We start from the raw sequence: 22,100 nt of genomic DNA, 5'->3' as shown, positions 1-22,100 counted from the left end.
TTAATCCTCGCAGCCACTGGGAGCCAGTGCAGAGATTTCAGTCCTAAAGAGATACGATCCCTGGGCTTGAGGCCAAGGACAAGTCTCGCAGTCCTGTTCTGGATAAGTTGCAGAGGGCAGAGAGTAGAAGCAGGCAGATTTAGATAGAGGCTGTTACAATAGTCCAGCCTAGAGAGGACCAGGGCTCTGGAGACAGTGAGCTTCTGGTGGAAGGAGAGGAAAGGAAGAATACCTCTAAGGAGGTGCAGCTGGTAGTGTGACTTCTTAGAGACGCCAGAGATGTGAGGGGAGTAGGAGAGTGCAGAGTCGAAGATGACCCCAAGGTTTTTAGCCTTGCAGGTGGGAGCAGGAAGAGGGCCAAGAGAGGCCGGCCAGAGAGCTGCAGGGAAGGAGGGAGTGGGTATGCCGATGAATAGAATCTCAGTCTTACTGGCATTAAGGCAGAGGACGTTGTCAGCACACCACTCCTGGATGGCAGACAGACAGTCAGAGATGATGGAAGGAGAGGAGGAGGCCGAGGGTAGCCTGAAAATGAGCTGGGTATCATCCGCATAGCACTGAAAGTTAGGACAGAAAGTGGCGATGCGGTGGGCAAGGAGTGCCAGGTATTGGTTGAACAGCCAGGGAGAGAGGATAGATCCCTGGGGGAAACCACAGGTAGAGAAAAAGATGTCATAGAGGAAGGACGCAAGCTCGACCTGGGAGGGTCGGTTTGAGAGGAAAGAACTCAGCCATGCTAGAGCCTGACCAGTGATACCCAGGTTATCATGGAGACGGTTGAGCAGGATGGCATGGTTGACAGTGTCAAAGGCAGAAGAGAGATCAAGCAAGATGAGAACGCACGGGATGTTAGAGTAAAGGTTGGTGAGCAGGTCTTCACGGATGTTCAGGAGAGCAGTTTCTGTGCTTATGGCAGCTCTGAAGCCAGACTGATGGTCATGAAGACAACCAACAGATTCAGTGTGGAAATTGAGCTGGGAGATGGCCAGTTTTTTCCAGGAGCTTGCCCAGGAAGGGAGTGATGGAGATTGGGCGATAGTTAGCCAGGCAGGAGGGGTCTGCAGAGGGATTCTTAAGAAGAGGGTGCACAAGGGAGTGCTTCAGGGTGGAAGGGAAGACTCCAGTGGTGAAGGAGTGATTGCAGAAATCAGCCAGGTCAGGAGCCAGGGAGTCGATGTGGTCCTTGATAGTTTTGGAGGAACAGGGGTGAACCTGTTTCGACAAGACTTTCATAGATCAGACTTGTCTAGAAACCTCGTCTGCAGAGAAAAGGGGAAAGGCAGAGAAGGAGGGAAGAGGGGTGGCTGAAGAAGGGCCAGCGGAAGAGCACGGAATAGCGGGAGGGATGCCAAAGGAGGATATTGAGGACAGGATGTCCTGAGTTTTAGAAATGAAGTGAGAAGCCAGTACCGTGCCCAGGGCCTGGGAAGGGACAGGAGAGGTAGAGACTGCAGCAGGATTGGCCAGTTCCTTGCAGATTTGAAAGAGTTCAGCCAAGTTGTTAGATGCCACAGAGATGCAGGCTTGGATATGAGCTCTCTTCCTGCTGAGGACGGAGATACGGTATTGCCTTTGGAACAGGCGGCAGGCCAGTTTGTCAGAGGATGAACTTGATGCATGGCATTTCCTCTCAGCCACCCTACACTTGCGTTTTAGGGTGACGAGGTCTGAGTCATACCATGATTTACACTTGGCTTTGGGCTTCAGACGGATTCTCATGACAGAGGCAAGGATATCAACTGCTTGTCTTCCCACCAAGGGTGAATAACCATTGTCTAGCTCGGTCTCATCACGTAGCTGTCACGATGCCCGCTCCCGGGGAGCCGGTTCAAGCCCTGCGTACCCGAAAGGGGACATCCAGTCCCCAAGGAAGGACCCAGCAACCCCACATAGGGGCCCTTTGGACAGTGTCCTGGCGCCTATGGCGCCAGGCTCATAAAAGACATCAGTCCTGGCGCCATAGGCGCCAGGCTCATTATGGAAGTGCTTGGGTGCACTTACCTGATGCAGACCATGCTGCAGGATCCCGGCCTCCTTGCGGCCTGAAAGGAACTACTTTACCTGTGGGACTAATTTACCATCTGGGTGTGGTCGGGGAAGGATACATACCTGATTGGAGGAAGGATAAATACCTGGAACTTCTTCCAAGGCTATTTAAACCCCATCCGAACAGCCACACGTGCTTCGCGTTGTTCTGCATCTAGCAGCTGGACGCTCACCGTGTCTGCTCCTGCATCCTGACTTCTGCCACGCCTGCCAGCATCCTGCATCACCTGCAAAGGAAGAGAAGAAGAGAACAGAAGAAGGAAAAGTCCTTCCCTGCTAAATCCGCATCCCGGAGACATCTCGCCGACAATTCTGAAAAGGAAGACTTTTATTTAAAAGCTCATCGCGTCGATCGCTGCAGCGCCGCATTCCACTCACCTTTACTGGGCGCCTCCATGTTCAGCAGCGATCATCCGGATTCGCAGTCATGCCCCAGCGCCTAGGGAGAAAAAGACCAGAACAAAAGGTGAGAGAGAGAAGGGAATAAGGAAAGCTAAATCTCCATGTTAAGACTTACCTGTTGATTCATTCCCTCTTCATTTCAGGTCCGCGCCGCATCCTGGCATTTCCGGACCACGGCCCCTAAGGGGAAAAAGAGACATCAGCGTTAATGAGCGAATGAAAAGACATTACCAAAAAACGCTCATTAAAGACTTACCTGATTTCTACAAGGATTTCACCTCTCATCTCGGGTCGGTGCCTGTTCCCCGGCATTCCGTACCCCGGCCCCTATGGGGAAAAAGACACTAGCATTAGTACATTAATGCATGGACACAAGGGGAACCTCTTATCAAAAAACGTACCTGGAAGCCAATCAAGTTTGGTTCTCACCAATCCGAAAATCCAGTGAAGTAACTGGATACCAACGCGCCCCTGCATCAGAAGCAGGATGGAGAGCTCGTCCTTCCAGACCCTAAGGTGAGACGCTACGAGGAATCACAGAAGGGTTTCGAGGAGGGTGAGAGGGGAAAGTGGGAGGCTGATTGCATTACCCCGCAGGCAGTTAATCCCCTATTTTCGCCTACAGAAGGATACTTCTGCGAGCCAGACAAGCCAGATTTGGGAGCCCGGTCCAGTCCGTCTTCCGAACCCTGCGCATCACCTTAGAAGAGGTCACAGCAGCGCGAACCAGGCCAGCGCCTCCGTGGGAGTCAGGTGAGCGTTACAGTAGCTGAGGACCACAAAATGGAGCTCTTTTGGTCTGCAATTATGAGGATTTATTCAGTTTTTAAGCAGATGGCCCCTTGTCCTCTTAAGTTTGGAATCTGCTGCTTGTCTCTGATCTTGGCTGTGAGCCCTGGCCTTCCTGCTTTGTGCAGCCTGCTTCTGCTTTCTCTCGTCCTGCAGGTTGAGGCCATATTCATTTTCATTATATTTATACTGTGATTTCTGCACGCTTATATTGTACTATATTTCCTATAGGTTAGTTATATTTTGTACTGTCAGGCTCCTTATGTGATCCTGTAGTTCCATAGGGTTAGTTGCCATAAGGATCTGAAAGCTAAGGTGGTAGTGCGTGGGGTAGCCATATCAAAATCTAAAGGGCTCCAAGGGGGCATTGAATGGGAACTGCAAGAAACAGAAAGAGAGCTGGAGGGTCTTATACAAAATGAGGGGGCCACCCGAGAGAACAGCGCCAAGATAAAGGACTTACAGTTAGCCTGCAGTGAACTCTGGGATTGATTATGCAAATTAAATTATAAGAAATACACATAGAGGCTACATGCAGGGGGGGATAAGCCGGGTAGATTACTGGCCTGGCTGTACAAGAATGAGACTGCCCGCTCGGTGATCAGAGAGGTCAGGGACGTGGAAGGTCAAATTTGTAATACCCAGGAGGGGGTAAACGAAGAGTTCCTCAAGTATTATAGACGAATATACGAGGACACAGGAGAGGACATGAGTCAAGAAATACTGGAAGCAATAGAGGATATAGGGCTGCCCACCTTGGATGACCTAGAACGTGCAGATCTGGATGCCCCATCACCTCGGAAGAACTGGAGGTGGTGATCCAACACCTGCCCACATGTAAATGCCAATGTCAGATGGGTTACCCAGCGAGTTTTATAAGACATATAAGCAGGAGCTACTTCAGCTGCTGTTTGCCATGTTTAATGAAGCCTATGAGCAGGGGGAACTGCCGACGTCCCTCCGCGAGGCAGTGATCATTTCACTCCTGAAGACAGGCAAGCCGGCCGTGGAATGCGGGTCCTATAGGCCCTTGTCCATGCTCAATCAGGATAGTAAGATACTTACGGCAGTGCTAGCCAATAGGCTAAAGAGGGTAATTGGCAAGTTGATACAACCAGAACAAATGGGTTATGTCCCCGGTAGGAATATCACAGACAACCACAGAAGGCTGCATCATATCATTGATCACACCGAGGAAGACTCGGGCGAGTTGGCTATCGTGTCGCTGGACGCGGTTAAAGCCTTTGATTCAGTGTGGTGGCCATGGTTGAAAGCGACCCTGAAAGGATACAGAATGGGACCAGGATATATCAGGTGGGTCCAGATGTTATATAGCTCCCCGATTGCAAGAGTTAAAACAGGAACCACAATTTCAAACAAATGGCAACTCAGCAGGGGGACCAGACAGGGATGCCCCTGGTCACCCATGTTATACATTCTGGCATTAGAGCCGCTGGCAATATGCCTGCGGCAACAATACGGGGAGGTGGGGATTTGTACGATAACGGGCACAAACCTGATATCACTGTATGCAGATGACATTCTCCTCTACTTGCGCTACACGGAGGAGAACCTGCAATATGTGCTTGAGGTGATGGATCGTTATGCCACCCTCTCGGGCATATCGGTGAACCCCGGAAAGTCTAGTTTGTTCCCCTTGGGAAGGTATAAGAGTATCCCACTGGAAAGACTACCCATCCTGCAAATACCCTGTTAGACTGTGACATTCAGGTATCTGGGCGTAAACATTTACCATAGGATAGAGACAGAGCACAAACACAATACAGAGAAAGCAATCGAGGGAATTAAGAATAGCATGGCGTTCTGGTCCAGATTACCCCTAGCCATGATGGGGAGAGCAGCCCTGCTCAAAATGGTGGTTTTGCCCAGACTCTTGCATTTTTGTGTGAATGTCCCGTACTTGATTCCCAGATGTTTTTTTGTGAGACTTCATGGCATGTGCAGGGGCTTCATATGGGGCAACTCCAGGAATAGAGTGACCCTGTGGAAACTACAGAACACATGTTATAAGGGGGGCATAAACCTGCCGAATTTTAAACTATATTATTTGGTGGGGCAGCTGTTGTTTGTGGCCAGGTGGTTGTCTGCAGAGGACTCGGCAGAAGCTAGGCTTTTGCAAGGTGACTGAGCTCCATACTTTTTGAGAGAGACAGTGTGGCTGCATAAAAATAAAATGGTGGGGAGTGGGAGACTATTGGAGCTGGGCTGGGAAGTTTGGTGTAGAACATGGAGAATGGTGGGTGACCCAGATCCGCTCTCTCAGCAGGTCCCGCTGTTGGCGCTATGTGGGAACGACTCCCAATTGTTCGAAGTAGTCCGCAGATACTGGGAACCCTCAGGGATATATGGCAGGAAGGGGAGGCATTGGAATTCCAGAGGTTGCAGGAGGAGACAGGGGTGCATAGAGGCCAATACATTACTTATACCAGGCTCATGAAACGGGTGAAGGAGAGGTGGCCTGAGAGGGTGCTAGCAGAAGATCCTGATGCCACCCTGGAAATGATGTATGATGTCTCAGAGGGTGGGCATGAAATATCCAGGATATATGAGCTCCTGAGAGCGAAGGCAGGGAAGGAGCTGCTTCAACTGAGGCAGGGCTGGGAGGAGGAGTTAGGAGAACCCATGACAGAGGGACAATGAGATAGAGCTCAAAGGTACCATAAAAAGGTGTCCCGGAATACGAGACTCCAGCAGATCCAGTTGTATGTCACCCATAGAGCTTATCTGACCCCCGGGAGAATAGCCAGGTTTGGAGGCTTGGCTATACAGAAATGCCCCAGGTGTGGGGAGGAGGAGGTCGGGCTGCTGCACATGTTCTGGGCTTGCCCTGAGGTGCACAGATTTCGGGAAGAAATAAAGACTAAAATGGCCGGTGGGGGAGTGGTGCTTGATGTGGGGTCTGCTTGGGCATGCATGCTCGGGAATTTTCCCAGGCCACGTAATTTAAAGCATATCAGCAAGATGAAGGAGCTGGCCTATATCCTGGCCAAGCGCAGGATTGCAATGTGTTGGAAGGTGGCCCATAGGCCTAGAGTGGAGACATGGTGGGCGGACCTCTTGAGATGGGCGGAAGCAGAAACTGCAGTATGGTTTGAAGCTGCCACCGGGGGGGAGAGGAGGAAGTAAGCCCCCTGAAAGCCTGGAGGCAACTGGTAACCTCTATAGCAAACCCCCACCAGGTCAATTATGAAACAGAAGACTCAGACGAGTCGACAAGCACTGCGATTCCTGAAAATGCTCCTGTAGATGACACGGATGAGCCGGCTCAAGTTTGTGGGGAGGGGGGAGGATGGAGAATACAACTGTATAATGTGATCGTTTGATATTGATTACGAATGTCCTGAAAAGTTGTAATGTTTGGTGTTTTGTTTGTTTAAAATAAAAATATTTTTTTAAAAAAAGGATCTGCAAGCTTGCTCTGTGTCTCTTCGTTGCCTTGCATTCAGCGTTTCTACATTTGGCTAATGAAGAAAATAATAAAAGCTTTTGTGTACACAAGTGTGTGTTTGTGTAAAGTTGTGCATGGTTGCGAGTGTACTTCATGACTAACGTGGCTATGTCGTGGTGTCACTAATGATGTCAGCACAGTGATTTCTCGGCATTTAGTCAGCGTCATTCATAATGGCATTTGGGTGTATGACCACTGTTGAAGCACATGTATCCATAAAGACATTCATCGGATGAGGTTTGAATGGCTGTCTGGGAGAGTACTTTTCTGCGTACATGTCAGTTACTGGTGCTCCTGGGGGCTGTCCGAATAGTGAGTGGCTTTGTGCATTCTTGTCTCTTCGGGCTGTCCTGATCATGGGGGACATGAGGGGAATTCCTGGGACCCTCTTTTCAAGCAACTTTGCGCGTTGTGTCCCTCCTCATATGCAATTTCTCCCTATCTGTACTCTAACACAATAACCCAAAACCCAAATTAAAAATGGCATGCAATATCCGAAGGAAAAAGAGAATTCCTTGCAATCGCTCCCCCCTCTGGATTTACATCACAGAGTGTGATGCTGGAAATGCATTGGTGGGACAGGGCCTCCATATCCTTGTCCTTTATTGTTTTACCATGTGTGTTCTGATGTGTTTTCCGCACAGGAGTTCATGTGGGACTCCTGGCAGTGTGGCTCTTCCTCTTTTTGGTTTGGTGAACAGACCCTTGGGATACCCTTATGGCACCCATGGGTGGGAGTACAACCCTGTACTCCTAGTGTATGTTTTTGGGCACCTCTGTGTGGCCCACATAGCAGGGTATGGGCTGGTGGCAGCTCCATCCTGAATTTGGCAGGTGCTCTGAGTGTCCTCCATTTTGGGATACCCATGCCCTGCCATTGGGATTAGTTGAATCTGTGGCCTCTTGCTTTCTATCACCTGCTACCTTACATTTCCCAAAGTCCCGGGAAGCCCCGACTCTGTCCAGGGTCCGGTCCAGGGGCCTTATTAAGCGGAATAGACACGATAACGGGCCGCACCTCATCCTCAAGAATGGGGTGGCCCAGCTCCTCACTTTCCTCCCGAGATAGCCGCGGGAGATACAGGTTTCTCAGGAAATCTTCCTGTGGTTGCAAAAGCGGGTCCTGCGAAGAGTTTAATGCTTCATAGAAGTCTACTAGTCTCCCCTGAATCTCCTCCGTCCTCGTAAGCCTTCTACCCTCATCATCTTTAATGGCCGTTATAATCCCCTGTTCCCTCTGCCCTCTCAGAAGGCGGGCCAACAGCGAGTTTGCCTTATTAGCCTTGGCGTAGAAACCTTGTCTCACCCTCAACATGGCCGCATCTGCTTTTTTTGTCCTCAGGATCCCCAAATGTCCCTCCGCCAACCTATACTCCCTGTAGGCCCACCTCGTAGGAGTCTGTAGTACCCGCGCTGTGGCTGCCTCAACCTCCCTTTCCAGCTGAGTCTCCAACCCTCTTAGCTGCCTGTTCCTTTCCACTTTCATAGCATTGAGCTCCCCCCTTATAGTTGCCTTGAAGACGTCCCACCTTGTACTCTGACTCGTATCTGATTCCTTGTTCCTCTCAAAGAAGTCCCGAATCTCGTCCCCGATTTCCTCCCTCAATACTTGATCCCTCAAAAGATCCCCCAGAAACTTCCAACTCCACACCCCCGATCGTCGCCTATCGAGACGCATGGTCATCTGGACTACCTTGTGGTCAGCCACCCCAAGCGGGCCCACCTCTATGGCCTCCACTGTCCCCAGCAAGCTGGCAGACACCCAAATGTAGTCAATTTGTGACTGAGTCTTGTGGACGTCGGAGAGGAAGGTAAATCCCTCCTACTCCCCCCAGAGAGCTCGCCATACATCCATTAACGTTGTGTCCTCCCATCTTTCCTTTAATAGGGGAGTCGCCACCGCACCGCCCCCAGCATTCCCTTGTCGAGATCTGTTCCACCCCCTATCCCAAGCAAGGTTAAAATGCCCCATTAATATCACTTGCCCTCTCGCGAAATTCTCTAGGGTGCTTAGGGTATCATGCAGGAACTGGTCCTAACCCGCGTTAGGAGCATACACTGAAGCAATGGTATAGCAAGAGCCCTTTATTTCCCCCCTCACCATAATATATCTCCCATCCTCATCCTTAAGGGCATCCTCTAGTCTGAAATGAATCCCTCTCCCGAAGGCCAGGGCCACCCCTCCCTTTCATTGTTGGGCCAGACGCGAAAAAAATCTGTGGGAAGCCTTTCAAGCGTAGGCGGGTCTGGTCCTGCCGTAACTGGTGAGTTTCTTGCAACGCCAGTACATCTGGCATACGGGACCTAGTAAATTGCTCCAGCTTTTTCCATTTGAGGGGAGAATTTAACCCCCTCACATTATGCGTTAGCCACCCGAAGGTTATGTTATAGCCCCTGGCCCCCTCTTCCGCCCACCTGTCCACCCTGCCCCAAGATCACCCAGGAAAAGACCTCCCCGCCCTCCCTGGGGAGGATGTAAAAAACTACCCTCTTCATCTCACTCCTGCCAATCACGCATGGGTGCCCGATCCCACTGGTAGCTATGGATACCAGCCACCACCCCCCCACCCTGCAACCCCAACTTAGGGTGAGACTGCCCCCTCCCCCCTCTCCCTGCTCCTCCTCCCCGCCCTCCCGGACACTTCTGTCCTTATTTGTCCCAGGATGGTCTTGTTACGGCAAGTCGCACCTCTCCCCAGCCCCTCCTACTCCAATGAACCCTTTCGAGGCCCACCACCCCTCTCACACCCAATGTTTAGGGACCCCCTTGGGCCCGGGCTCTACCTCCCTAGACTTCCCCGTGTGGCACGACTTATCCCCCTTTTGTGGCCTCCTTCTTTTTTCCCCTATTGTTGACCATTCCCATGATCTCAGCCTGGGCCTGAAATCGCTTGTTGTAGGGAAGGCCCGATCTGGGTTACCCTCCAAGTCAATGTGCAGCAGATCCGCACCCTCCTGAGCCGTTGTAATGCGCCTTGTTGAACCCTCCCACTCGAACACTAAGCCAAACGGAAAGGTCCAGTTATAATTGATACCCTTACCACTGAGTACCTTTAGGATTGGGCCCATCAGTTTCCTTTTGACTAACATACTGCCCGCCAGATCCTGATAGAGAGCTATCTGCTGACCCTAATATGTAATCAGTTCTCTCTGGCGTGCCAGTCGTAGGATCGCCTCTTTCTGACCGTGCCTGGCAAAGGCTGCCAGTACGTCCCTTGGCCTTGGAGCCGCCCTCCTCGGGGCTCTCCCCACCCTGTGGACCCGGTCCAGTTCAACTTGCTCCGGGGAGTCAATTCCCAGTACATCTGCAAAGATGGTCTGTGTCACCGCTTTTAGGTCCTTGTCCTTAACCAACTCCGGCAACAGTTTCACCCTAATGTTAACCCTACGGGGCCTATTTTCCAAATCTTCGACTTGTGCCTCCAGGTTCCGGGTGGCCACACCTAGTCTCTCAATTGCTTCACTGTTGGCAGTGGTATCCTTATCCACATCCTGCAGGTCTTTCTCTAATAGATCAGTCCTTTCACCCAATTGCCGCATTTCCTGCCGGACCTTGTGTAGATCCGCTCTCATGAGCTGAAATTGGTCCTGGAATGTCCTAGTGAGGTTAGTCTGCAAATTATGTACCTCGCCTAAGAAATCTTGTTTGGACATCAAGGTGGTCCCCTACGCAGCTTCCAAGGGGGTGTGGTCGCTTTCCCCCCTCTTGATCCTTCTGCGCTCCTGCTCCAATGTCCTGTGGGGACCACAGTGAGCGAAGGGTGCCAGACATGCCGCTTGTGCAATGGTGGGGTACGTCCTCCTTTTCCCTTGGCCCTGGCAGACATGGCTTCCACCTGCCCCAGCGCAGCTTACTCTGCCAGATGCCCAAGCCGCACTGTGCAGCAGGTCCTCCCCGCAACGATCAGGCTGCACGCTCTCCTACACTCCTTTTAGCTGTTGGGGCAACCCTCTGCCCCGCTCTCACCCTAGGGGCAGCCCAAGTCCGCCACCAGCACCCGGGGGGAGCGGGGAACTAGGGCCGCCCAAAGGCAAATCCCTCCCAGCCGGCAGACCGGCGCCTATGCCTTTGCTCTCTCGAGCACAGTCCAAGCTGCGGGAGCTTCCCCACCCCCCCGGGGGAACTCCAATCAGCCGCGGCACTGTCCGCCGTATCCTATGTTCCTCAGTTGCGCCAGCACCAGCTGCAGACGGGTCCCAGGCGCTCACCTCTCCACGACTCCGCCCGGGTCCCCTGAGCCACCGCGAGAGGCGGTGCACAGGACTGGCAGCTCCCCGGCGACCGCGCCGGCCTGGGCAACCCGCTCCGCCACCCACCGAGGCACCCGCCAACGTCCGCGGGGGGGCACCGCCCCAGGATCACCAACCCCTCACCGCAGCTCCACTAGCCAGAACACACCTCCTGAGGCCGCCTCCCCGATGGTCCCCCTCCAGCCAGGGGTCCGCCTCCACTGCTCCTCCTCCCTGCAGGGATCAGGCCCGGGGAGTCCTGGCCGCCCGGGGCCGCAGCCCCGCTCCACCACAGTGCTCGAGATCGGTCCGCCGGCGCTCCTCGCCTCCCACTCCACCGGTCACAGCCACGCTCCTTAGCGAGAAAATGGCCTGCTGGTGGGGTGGTGGGCACCTCCTTGCCTGCAGGGTACGGGAAGCTCCGTCAGCGCGGTCACGCTAGGATGGCGGCCATCTTGGAATCCCGTGGAATGCACTTTTAACAGAATGAAAGCTTTCCTTATAACCACACTCTGCTCTAATCAGTGATGCCTACTGTTGTGCTCCAGTGCCTATACACACTGATATTAACGCTACATATGGTGATCCATTCTTGTAAGAAATGTATATCATATTACAGTGATATCATAACCATATGGTTTGTGATGCCAGTTCCTGTTTTGTCAAGGGGTGAAAGGTCGTGTGCCATCACTTCCTGTGATGGCACTTGGGGTGGGGTCAAATGACATCATGTCCTGTGTTGTCATCAGAGGTCAAGAGTCATGTGATGTCACTCACGCTACCCCTGGCATTTTGGTGAAATGACATCCCTGGCAAAACGGACTGAGGAATACAATTAAAAAAAAAAACTCACAACAAAGCTGTTATTGCAAATACATGGTCCAACACCCCAAATGGACTATGAGCTACAAATGAAATGCCAAAAAACACTGAATGTTTTATTAATTTTTAAAAGCAGAAAAGTCAACAATCTACAAGGAATGGTGCAGAGTCCCTTTCGCGTACAGGAAAGGTTCAAGGCACCCTCGGAAAGAGTAATCCACACTCCAAACAGGAACAAAACTGAGAACCCAATGAGTGACCCTACGACCATTTATGATGAATCTGAGTATGTCGTCCCTTCTCCCCAAGGGGAGACCTTTCCCATGGGGCTGGGGCACTGCGTCTACAGTTCCCTTGGGGGTGGTGCACCGAGGGAGGATCACATGGGGGAGGAACCCTCTTATGGGATTAGGAACGACTATGTTCAGAGAGCGCGGTATGCCTCTGCGTCAGTACCCCTGAACCCCCCTCCAATGTTCAGTCCTCCCCTCTCTTCTGTTGATAAGACCAATATCTGTTATAGTCAGGTTAGTCAATCTAATATACCTGACAAACTTAAAACCTTAGAAAATACAAAGTAGGTTATGTCTGACTCTTGGATAAGGACTGAGAAGAAGAGGATGATCAGGTGTCCCTGGATGACTATCGGGAAGCAGAATGAGTGTTCTAGTTTCCCAATTAACATGATTGGCCCAAAGCAACTCCATTTCCCAACACAGGAGTTTAAATATAAATCAACTGAGATGCAAGAGAGAGAGGATCCTCCAAGTACGAAACCGGCAAGCCATGCTGTGACGAGAAGGACGAGAGCCAGCTGGGGGGAAGTCGAGAGTGGTGGAGTGGGCCCAACAGAGATAACGTGCCACCAGGAAGAAGCAGACATCAGGAAAATCGCTGCACAGCGCAACAAAGCCTCGAATTTGACCACAGCCTCCAGAGAAGCTGCTGCCGATCAGCTACCTTCCAGTTGGAAACAAACAAGTATGCAGGTTACCCGAGTGGTGGAGGAGTTCCGGGTGAGAAAAGTGGTGAAGGCAGGGGCCGCAGAAAGAGGGATTGGGACCCTGGGAACCAAGAGCAAGTCTGAGACACCCACCCATTTGAAAGCTAGAAATGAAAGCCAATTCGAACATTGCGAGTCTGGGACCCGCACCCATGTGAGACACTGAAACAAAGTAAAAAAATCAAATATTGCGAATCTGGGACCCGCACTCAAAGAGAGATAACTTATGTTGGAACTCTTACTTGGCAGGAGAGGAGAACCAATCAACTGTGAATGTTACAATTCTGGGACATACACCAATAGAGGGACAGTCCATGAGAGGGCAAAGGCTTGGCAGGAGAGTATATCAAGTCGGATCGAATGCTGCAAGTCTGGGACCTGCATCCAAATAAGAAGTTTCATGAAAGGATAACTGCTTGTCAGTTAAGTGAACTAAGCATTTACATTGCAAGCCTGGTACCTTCACCCAAAAGAAGTTAAGGAAATACAGTGCAATAAATCCTACACTTGGCAAAGGGATTGTGCCAAGTTGGTAGGATAAATAGGAGAAGCAGACGTGGATATTCTTGTGAACTGATTATTTACATTTTGTAGAAGCAAGTAAAGGCCTAAGGGCCTCAAAAGGAGAAGAACACTATAATAAGGAATCAATGGGAAAGGATTACGACCCTAACCTTGGAAGCCTACAGTTTTAAACATTTCTTTATTTGTGCCACTTTTTTCCACAAGAGACTGGGAACTTTTTAGTTACTTGGAACATTCAGTTACTTTCAATTACTTGGAACAACAAAGAATTCTTTTACTTTAGGAAGAGATCCTCCTTGCACAGTTGATTTATTTTATTTATGTTGTTAGAGTTAGAGGTAGAAGTAGGCTTTTCGAAACACAATAGGGACAGACTTTATAATTTGTCCATTCTGACAATTGCATTTGTTTTCTTAGAGGCAGGGAATCCCCTCTTGGTTTTAAGGACAGAGCGGCAATTTTCCAACCCTTTTTCATATAATAAAAGATTCTCCCCAAAAACATCCCACCAGTGTGTCCGAGCCTTACTTATGCACCCTCACACAATTAACGATTAGTTATCAACCACTCCAGGCAGGAATTTACACATGTGGAAAAAACTGTACTTTCGAAGGGACCGGCATTCTGCCGCAGCCAGGAACTCTACAAAATTCAACTTTCTGAGGAAATCAAAGACTATATATGTGCTTACATCTAAAGGAATATGCCCATGGGCAGAACAATGGACAAAGAGTTGGCACAGATTATTATGCCATGAATCAACTCTCAAATTGGACGACCGCATATGGCCGCAGCCCAAAACACAAGGCATACATTGACTATTTCAGAAAACGTGTAAGATCTACAATGCTCAAAAAACAACATATAACTAAACAGAACCTTACCTCCCAAGAAAGAAGGGCAATAAGAACACTCCAAATGAACAAGGAAATGTTAATAAAACATGCAGACAATGGTGGAGCGGTTGTGATAATTGATATCCAAAAATATATGGCAGGTGCTTACAGACAACTTCTCGGCCCAGAGTTTTACCAGGTAATGACCTTACAATGGAGCACAAAAAAAAACCTCTGGTCCAGATCATCAAGTCCATATCAAGAATTGTGAACTCCAACATCTAATACCAAACAATCCAATTCCTGGGACATTCTTTATGATCCCCAAGATCCACGAACCAGGAAATCCAGGATATCCAATCATCTCTTGGGTCAATACACCGAAGCCATATCTAGATATATTGAATCACTACTAAAACCTCTGGTGAAATGCACAGACAGCTCTGTACAGGAAACAGCAAATTCCGCAGGAAGATTCAAGAGGTAGAACGTGTACCACCTGTCCTGTGTTGTCATCAGAGGTCAAGAGTCATGTGATGTCACTCACGCTACGCCAGGCATTTTGGTGAAATGACATCCCTGCCAAAACGGACTGAGGAATACAATAAAAAACCTCACAACAAAGCTGCGATTGCAAATACATGGGCCAACACTTCACACAAGAAGGGCACATGCTGCATGATCTGTCAGTGATGGTGCTGAAAGGTGACTTCCTGAATACCACACAAAGAAGAACATGGGAGCTCAAGTACTTAAAAATTCTCAACCTGCAAATTGCTGGTCTAAACGTAGACATTGAGGCTCATTAAAGGGTTGCCAATATTGCACTGATAATTCCAGCAGCCTACCAGCAACCCTACCTTACCGTCTCCGCCACCCAATATCGATATTATGAGCGGTGGAGTGATGGTAAATTCCTATTCCCATGGAGTCCTACTGGCCTGATTGCCTGAATCACCGGCACCGGGAGCACTGGTGCCAGTGATTCAGGCATTTATTTGCCTGTAGGGACCTGAACTACCGGCACACCAGGCCTGTCACCAGATCTGTGGCCCCCACTGGCAGACTTGTGTTTTGCCGGCCCAGAATAAATGCCAGTGCTGGAAATACCAGCTTTTATTCCACTCCGGCAAACATGTAATGAGGCCCATAGAATTTATGTCACACTGTGGCCTACTTTGAGCATGTGCCCTTTGAAGTAACCACATCAACAGTACCCTAATATGACCTGCAGCTACTACCTCTCACATACAACTTTAGATACAATGGCCCTGATTCATGGAATTATTTGCAGGGATTTGCGTGCCAGTATATCTGTCAGCCATACCACTTTTGCCTGTGACAGTGCTCACCATGTTGCAGCGTTGTTAACTTGCTCATGTTTCACTTCATGTCTTGGTTGCAAGGTGTGGCGAGGCAAGGGGAGGGAACAAATGGAGGACAGACAACAATCCTACTAGGCCAGGTGTTTTTCAGATCGCGCAAGTGCATGGGAAGGGTGGAAAAAGGAAAAGTTCACGGGGGAAGGGCGAGGGGAAAGTGCAGTACATGGGAAAGTGGAATAAATAAGATAAATAAATAAACTGCCAGCTGGTGGCAAGTGCAAGGAAGTGCAGACATAAGAGCTGGTAGGTGGACTGTAGGGATACAGAAAACGGCCCCCAGGTGCAGGGGTTGCCAGGGAGGCAGTGCAGGTGGGCAATTGACAGGGCCTGGGCCAGAGATCAGAAGGGTGGCCAATTAACCAGAGCAGTTTCAGTCAGGAAAATCAGCAGGGGAGAGGGGGAAAGAAAGCAGAAGCAAAGAGGAAGGTTTTGAGGTGCTTCCGGAACTGGAGATGGTTCTCCTCGAGTTTCAGGGAAGCAGGAAGGCTGTTCCAGAGATAGGCCCCTGCCGAAGAGAGTGATCTACTACCAACTCGTTGCTTGGAGAAGCGACTGGCCCTGAGGGAGTTGTAGGCGGATGAGTGAAGAGCTTGAGAAGGAAGATATTTAGGAAGAGAGAGTTGAAGGTATTGTGGCCCCAGACCCCAGAAAGCCTTGTGTACAATGCAGAGGGTTTTTAACTTAATCCTCGCAGCCACTGGGAGCCAGTGCAGAGATTTCAGTCCTAAAGAGATACGATCCCTGGGCTTGAGGCCAAGGACAAGTCTCGCAGTCCTGTTCTGGATAAGTTGCAGAGGGCAGAGAGTAGAAGCAGGCAGATTTAGATAGAGGCTGTTACAATAGTCCAGCCTAGAGAGGACCAGGGCTCTGGAGACAGTGAGCTTCTGGTGGAAGGAGAGGAAAGGAAGAATACCTCTAAGGAGGTGCAGCTGGTAATGTGACTTCTTAGAGACGCCAGAGATGTGAGGGGAGTAGGAGAGTGCAGAGTCGAAGATGACCCCAAGGTTTTTAGCCTTGCAGGTGGGAGCAGGAAGAGGGCCAAGAGAGGCCGGCCAGAGAGCTGCAGGGAAGGAGGGAGTGGGTATGCCGATGAATAGAATATCAGTCTTACTGGCATTAAGGCAGAGGACGTTGTCAGCACACCACTCCTGGATGGCAGACAGACAGTCAGAGATGATGGAAGGAGAGGAGGAGGCCGAGGGTAGCCTGAAAATGAGCTGGGTATCATCCGCATAGCACTGAAAGTTAGGACAGAAAGTGGCGATGCGGTGGGCAAGGAGTGCCAGGTATTGGTTGAACAGCCAGGGAGAGAGGATAGATCCCTGGGGGAAACCACAGGTAGAGAAAAAGATGTCATAGAGGAAGGACGCAAGCTCGACCTGGGAGGGTCGGTTTGAGAGGAAAGAACTCAGCCATGCTAGAGCCTGACCAGTGATACCCAGGTTATCATGGAGACGGTTGAGCAGGATGGCATGGTTGACAGTGTCAAAGGCAGAAGAGAGATCAAGCAAGATGAGAACGCACGGGATGTTAGAGTCAAGGTTGGTGAGCAGGTCTTCACGGATGTTCAGGAGAGCAGTTTCTGTGCTTCTGGCAGCTCTGAAGCCAGACTGATGGTCATGAAGACAACCAACAGATTCAGTGTGGAAATTGAGCTGGGAGATGGCCAGTTTTTTCCAGGAGCTTGCCCAGGAAGGGAGTGATGGAGATTGGGCGATAGTTAGCCAGGCAGGAGGGGTCTGCAGAGGGATTCTTAAGAAGAGGGTGCACAAGGGAGTGCTTCAGGGTGGAAGGGAAGACTCCAGTGGTGAAGGAGTGATTGCAGAAATCAGCCAGGTCAGGAGCCAGGGAGTCGATGTGGTCCTTGATAGTTTTGGAGGAACAGGGGTGAACCTGTTTCGACAAGACTTTCATAGATCAGACTTGTCTAGAAACCTCGTCTGCAGAGAAAAGGGGAAAGGCAGAGAAGGAGGGAAGAGGGGTGGCTGAAGAAGGGCCAGAGGAAGAGCACGGAATAGCGGGAGGGATGCCAAAGGAGGATATTGAGGACAGGATGTCCTGAGTTTTAGAAATGAAGTGAGAAGCCAGTACCGTGCCCAGGGCCTGGGAAGGGACAGGAGAGGTAGAGACTGCAGCAGGATTGGCCAGTTCCTTGCAGATTTGAAAGAGTTCAGCCGAGTTGTTAGATGCCACAGAGATGCAGGCTTGGATATGAGCTCTCTTCCTGCTAAGGACGGAGATACGGTATTGCCTTTGGAACAGGCGGCAGGCCAGTTTGTCAGAGGATGAACTTGATGCACGGCATTTCCTCTCAGCCACCCTACACTTGCGTTTTAGGGTGACGAGGTCTGAGTCATACCAGGATTTACACTTGGCTTTGGGCTTCAGACGGATTCTCATGACAGAGGCAAGGATATCAACTGCTTGTCTTCCCACCACGGGTGAATAACCATTGTCTAGCTCGGTCTCATCACGTAGCTGTCACGATGCCCGCTCCCGGGGAGCCGGTTCAAGCCCTGCGTACCCGAAAGGGTACATCCAGTCCCCAAGGAAGGACCCAGCAACCCCACATAGGGGCCCTTTGGACAGTGTCCTGGCGCCTATGGCGCCAGGCTCATAAAAGACATCAGTCCTGGCGCCATAGGCGCCAGGCTCATTATGGAAGTGCTTGGGTGCACTTACCTGATGCAGACCATGCTGCAGGATCCCGGCCTCCTTGCGGCCTGAAAGGAACTACTTTACCTGTGGGACTAATTTACCATCTGGGTGTGGTCGGGGAAGGATACATACCTGATTGGAGGAAGGATACATACCTGGAACTTCTTCCAAGGCTATTTAAACCCCATCCGAACAGCCACACGTGCTTCGCGTTGTTCTGCATCTAGCAGCTGGACGCTCACCGTGTCTGCTCCTGCATCCTGACTTCTGCCACGCCTGCCAGCATCCTGCATCACCTGCAAAGGAAGAGAAGAAGAGAACAGAAGAAGGAAAAGTCCTTCCATGCTAAATCCGCATCCCGGAGACATCTCGCCGACAATTCTGAAAAGGAAGACTTTTATTTAAAAGCTCATCGCGTCGATCGCTGCAGCGCCGCATTCCACTCACCTTTACTGGGCGCCTCCATGTTCAGCAGCGATCATCCGGATTCGCAGTCATGCCCCAGCGCCTAGGGAGAAAAAGACCAGAACAAAAGGTGAGAGAGAGAAGGGAATAAGGAAAGCTAAATCTCCATGTTAAGACTTACCTGTTGATTCATTCCCTCTTCATTTCAGGTCCGCGCCGCATCCTGGCATTTCCGGACCACGGCCCCTAAGGGGAAAAAGAGACATCAGCGTTAATGAGCGAATGAAAAGACATTACCAAAAAACGCTCATTAAAGACTTACCTGATTTCTACAAGGATTTCACCTCTCATCTCGGGTCGGTGCCTGTTCCCCGGCATTCCGTACCCCGGCCCCTATGGGGAAAAAGACACTAGCATTAGTACATTAATGCATGGACACAAGGGGAACCTCTTATCAAAAAACGTACCTGGAAGCCAAGCAAGTTTGGTTCTCACCAATCCGAAAATCCAGTGAAGTAACTGGATACCAACGCGCCCCTGCATCAGAAGCAGGATGGAGAGCTCGTCCTTCCAGACCCTAAGGTGAGACGCTACGAGGAATCACAGAAGGGTTTCGAGGAGGGTGAGAGGGGAAAGTGGGAGGCTGATTGCATTACCCCGCAGGCAGTTAATCCCCTATTTTCACCTACAGAAGGATACTTCTGCGAGCCAGACAAGCCAGATTTGGGAGCCCGGTCCAGTCCGTCTTCCGAACCCTGCGCATCACCTTAGAAGAGGTCACAGCAGCGCGAACCAGGCCAGCGCCTCCGTGGGAGTCAGGTGAGCGTTACAGTAGCTGAGGACCACAAAATGGAGCTCTTTTGGTCTGCAATTATGAGGATTTATTCAGTTTTTAAGCAGATGGCCCCTTGTCCTCTTAAGTTTGGAATCTGCTGCTTGTCTCTGATCTTGGCTGTGAGCCCTGGCCTTCCTGCTTTGTGCAGCCTGCTTCTGCTTTCTCTCGTCCTGCAGGTTGAGGCCATATTCATTTTCATTATATTTATACTGTGATTTCTGCACGCTTATATTGTACTATATTTCCTATAGGTTAGTTATATTTTGTACTGTCAGGCTCCTTATGTGATCCTGTAGTTCCATAGGGTTAGTTGCCATAAGGATCTGAAAGCTAAGGTGGTAGTGCGTGGGGTAGCCATATCAAAATCTAAAGGGCTCCAAGGGGGCATTGAATGGGAACTGCAAGAAACAGAAAGAGAGCTGGAGGGTCTTATACAAAATGAGGGGGCCACCCGAGAGAACAGCGCCAAGATAAAGGACTTACAGTTAGCCTGCAGTGAACTCTGGGATTGATTATGCAAATTAAATTATAAGAAATACACATAGAGGCTACATGCAGGGGGGGATAAGCCGGGTAGATTACTGGCCTGGCTGTACAAGAATGAGACTGCCCGCTCGGTGATCAGAGAGGTCAGGGACGTGGAAGGTCAAATTTGTAATACCCAGGAGGGGGTAAACGAAGAGTTCCTCAAGTATTATAGACGAATATACGAGGACACAGGAGAGGACATGAGTCAAGAAATACTGGAAGCAATAGAGGATATAGGGCTGCCCACCTTGGATGACCTAGAACGTGCAGATCTGGATGCCCCATCACCTCGGAAGAACTGGAGGTGGTGATCCAACACCTGCCCACATGTAAATGCCAATGTCAGATGGGTTACCCAGCGAGTTTTATAAGACATATAAGCAGGAGCTACTTCAGCTGCTGTTTGCCATGTTTAATGAAGCCTATGAGCAGGGGGAACTGCCGACGTCCCTCCGCGAGGCAGTGATCATTTCACTCCTGAAGACAGGCAAGCCGGCCGTGGAATGCGGGTCCTATAGGCCCTTGTCCATGCTCAATCAGGATAGTAAGATACTTACGGCAGTGCTAGCCAATAGGCTAAAGAGGGTAATTGGCAAGTTGATACAACCAGAACAAATGGGTTATGTCCCCGGTAGGAATATCACAGACAACCACAGAAGGCTGCATCATATCATTGATCACACCGAGGAAGACTCGGGCGAGTTGGCTATCGTGTCGCTGGACGCGGTTAAAGCCTTTGATTCAGTGTGGTGGCCATGGTTGAAAGCGACCCTGAAAGGATACAGAATGGGACCAGGATATATCAGGTGGGTCCAGATGTTACATAGCTCCCCAATTGCAAGAGTTAAAACAGGAACCACAATTTCAGACAAATGGCAACTCAGCAGGGGGACCAGACAGGGATGCCCCTGGTCACCCATGTTATACATTCTGGCATTAGAGCCGCTGGCAATATGCCTGCGGCAACAATACGGGGAGGTGGGGATTTGTACGATAACGGGCACAAACCTGATATCACTGTATGCAGATGACATTCTCCTCTACTTGCGCTACACGGAGGAGAACCTGCAATATGTGCTTGAGGTGATGGATCGTTATGCCACCCTCTCGGGCATATCGGTGAACCCCGGAAAGTCTAGTTTGTTCCCCTTGGGAAGGTATAAGAGTATCCCACTGGAAAGACTACCCATCCTGCAAATACCCTGTTAGACTGTGACATTCAGGTATCTGGGCGTAAACATTTACCATAGGATAGAGACAGAGCACAAACACAATACAGAGAAAGCAATCGAGGGAATTAAGAATAGCATGGCGTTCTGGTCCAGATTACCCCTAGCCATGATGGGGAGAGCAGCCCTGCTCAAAATGGTGGTTTTGCCCAGACTCTTGCATTTTTGTGTGAATGTCCCGTACTCGATTCCCAGATGTTTTTTTGTGAGACTTCATGGCATGTGCAGGGGCTTCATATGGGGCAACTCCAGGAATAGAGTGACCCTGTGGAAACTACAGAACACATGTTATAAGGGGGGCATAAACCTGCCGAATTTTAAACTATATTATTTGGCGGGGCAGCTGTTGTTTGTGGCCAGGTGGTTGTCTGCAGAGGACTCGGCAGAAGCTAGGCTTTTGCAAGGTGACTGAGCTCCATACTTTTTGAGAGAGACAGTGTGGCTGCATAAAAATAAAATGGTGGGGAGTGGGAGACTATTGGAGCTGGGCTGGGAAGTTTGGTGTAGAACATGGAGAATGGTGGGTGACCCAGATCCGCTCTCTCAGCAGGTCCCGCTGTTGGCGCTATGTGGGAACGACTCCCAATTGTTCGAAGTAGTCCGCAGATACTGGGAACCCTCGGGGATATATGGCAGGAAGGGGAGGCATTGGAATTCCAGAGGTTGCAGGAGGAGACAGGGGTGCATAGAGGCCAATACATTACTTATACCAGGCTCATGAAACGGGTGAAGGAGAGGTGGCCTGAGAGGGTGCTAGCAGAAGACCCTGATGCCAGCCTGGAAATGATGTATGATGTCTCAGAGGGTGGGCATGAAATATCCAGGATATATGAGCTCCTGAGAGCGAAGGCAGGGAAGGAGCTGCTTCAACTGAGGCAGGGCTGGGAGGAGGAGGTAGGAGAACCCATGACAGAGGGACAATGGGATAGAGCTCAAAG

Source organism: Ambystoma mexicanum, chromosome 11 (assembly GCF_040938575.1).
Source record: "Ambystoma mexicanum isolate Mex_15411 chromosome 11, UKY_AmexF1_1, whole genome shotgun sequence".
Lineage (NCBI taxonomy): Eukaryota > Metazoa > Chordata > Amphibia > Caudata > Ambystomatidae > Ambystoma > Ambystoma mexicanum.
This window is presented reverse-complemented; position numbering follows the sequence as displayed.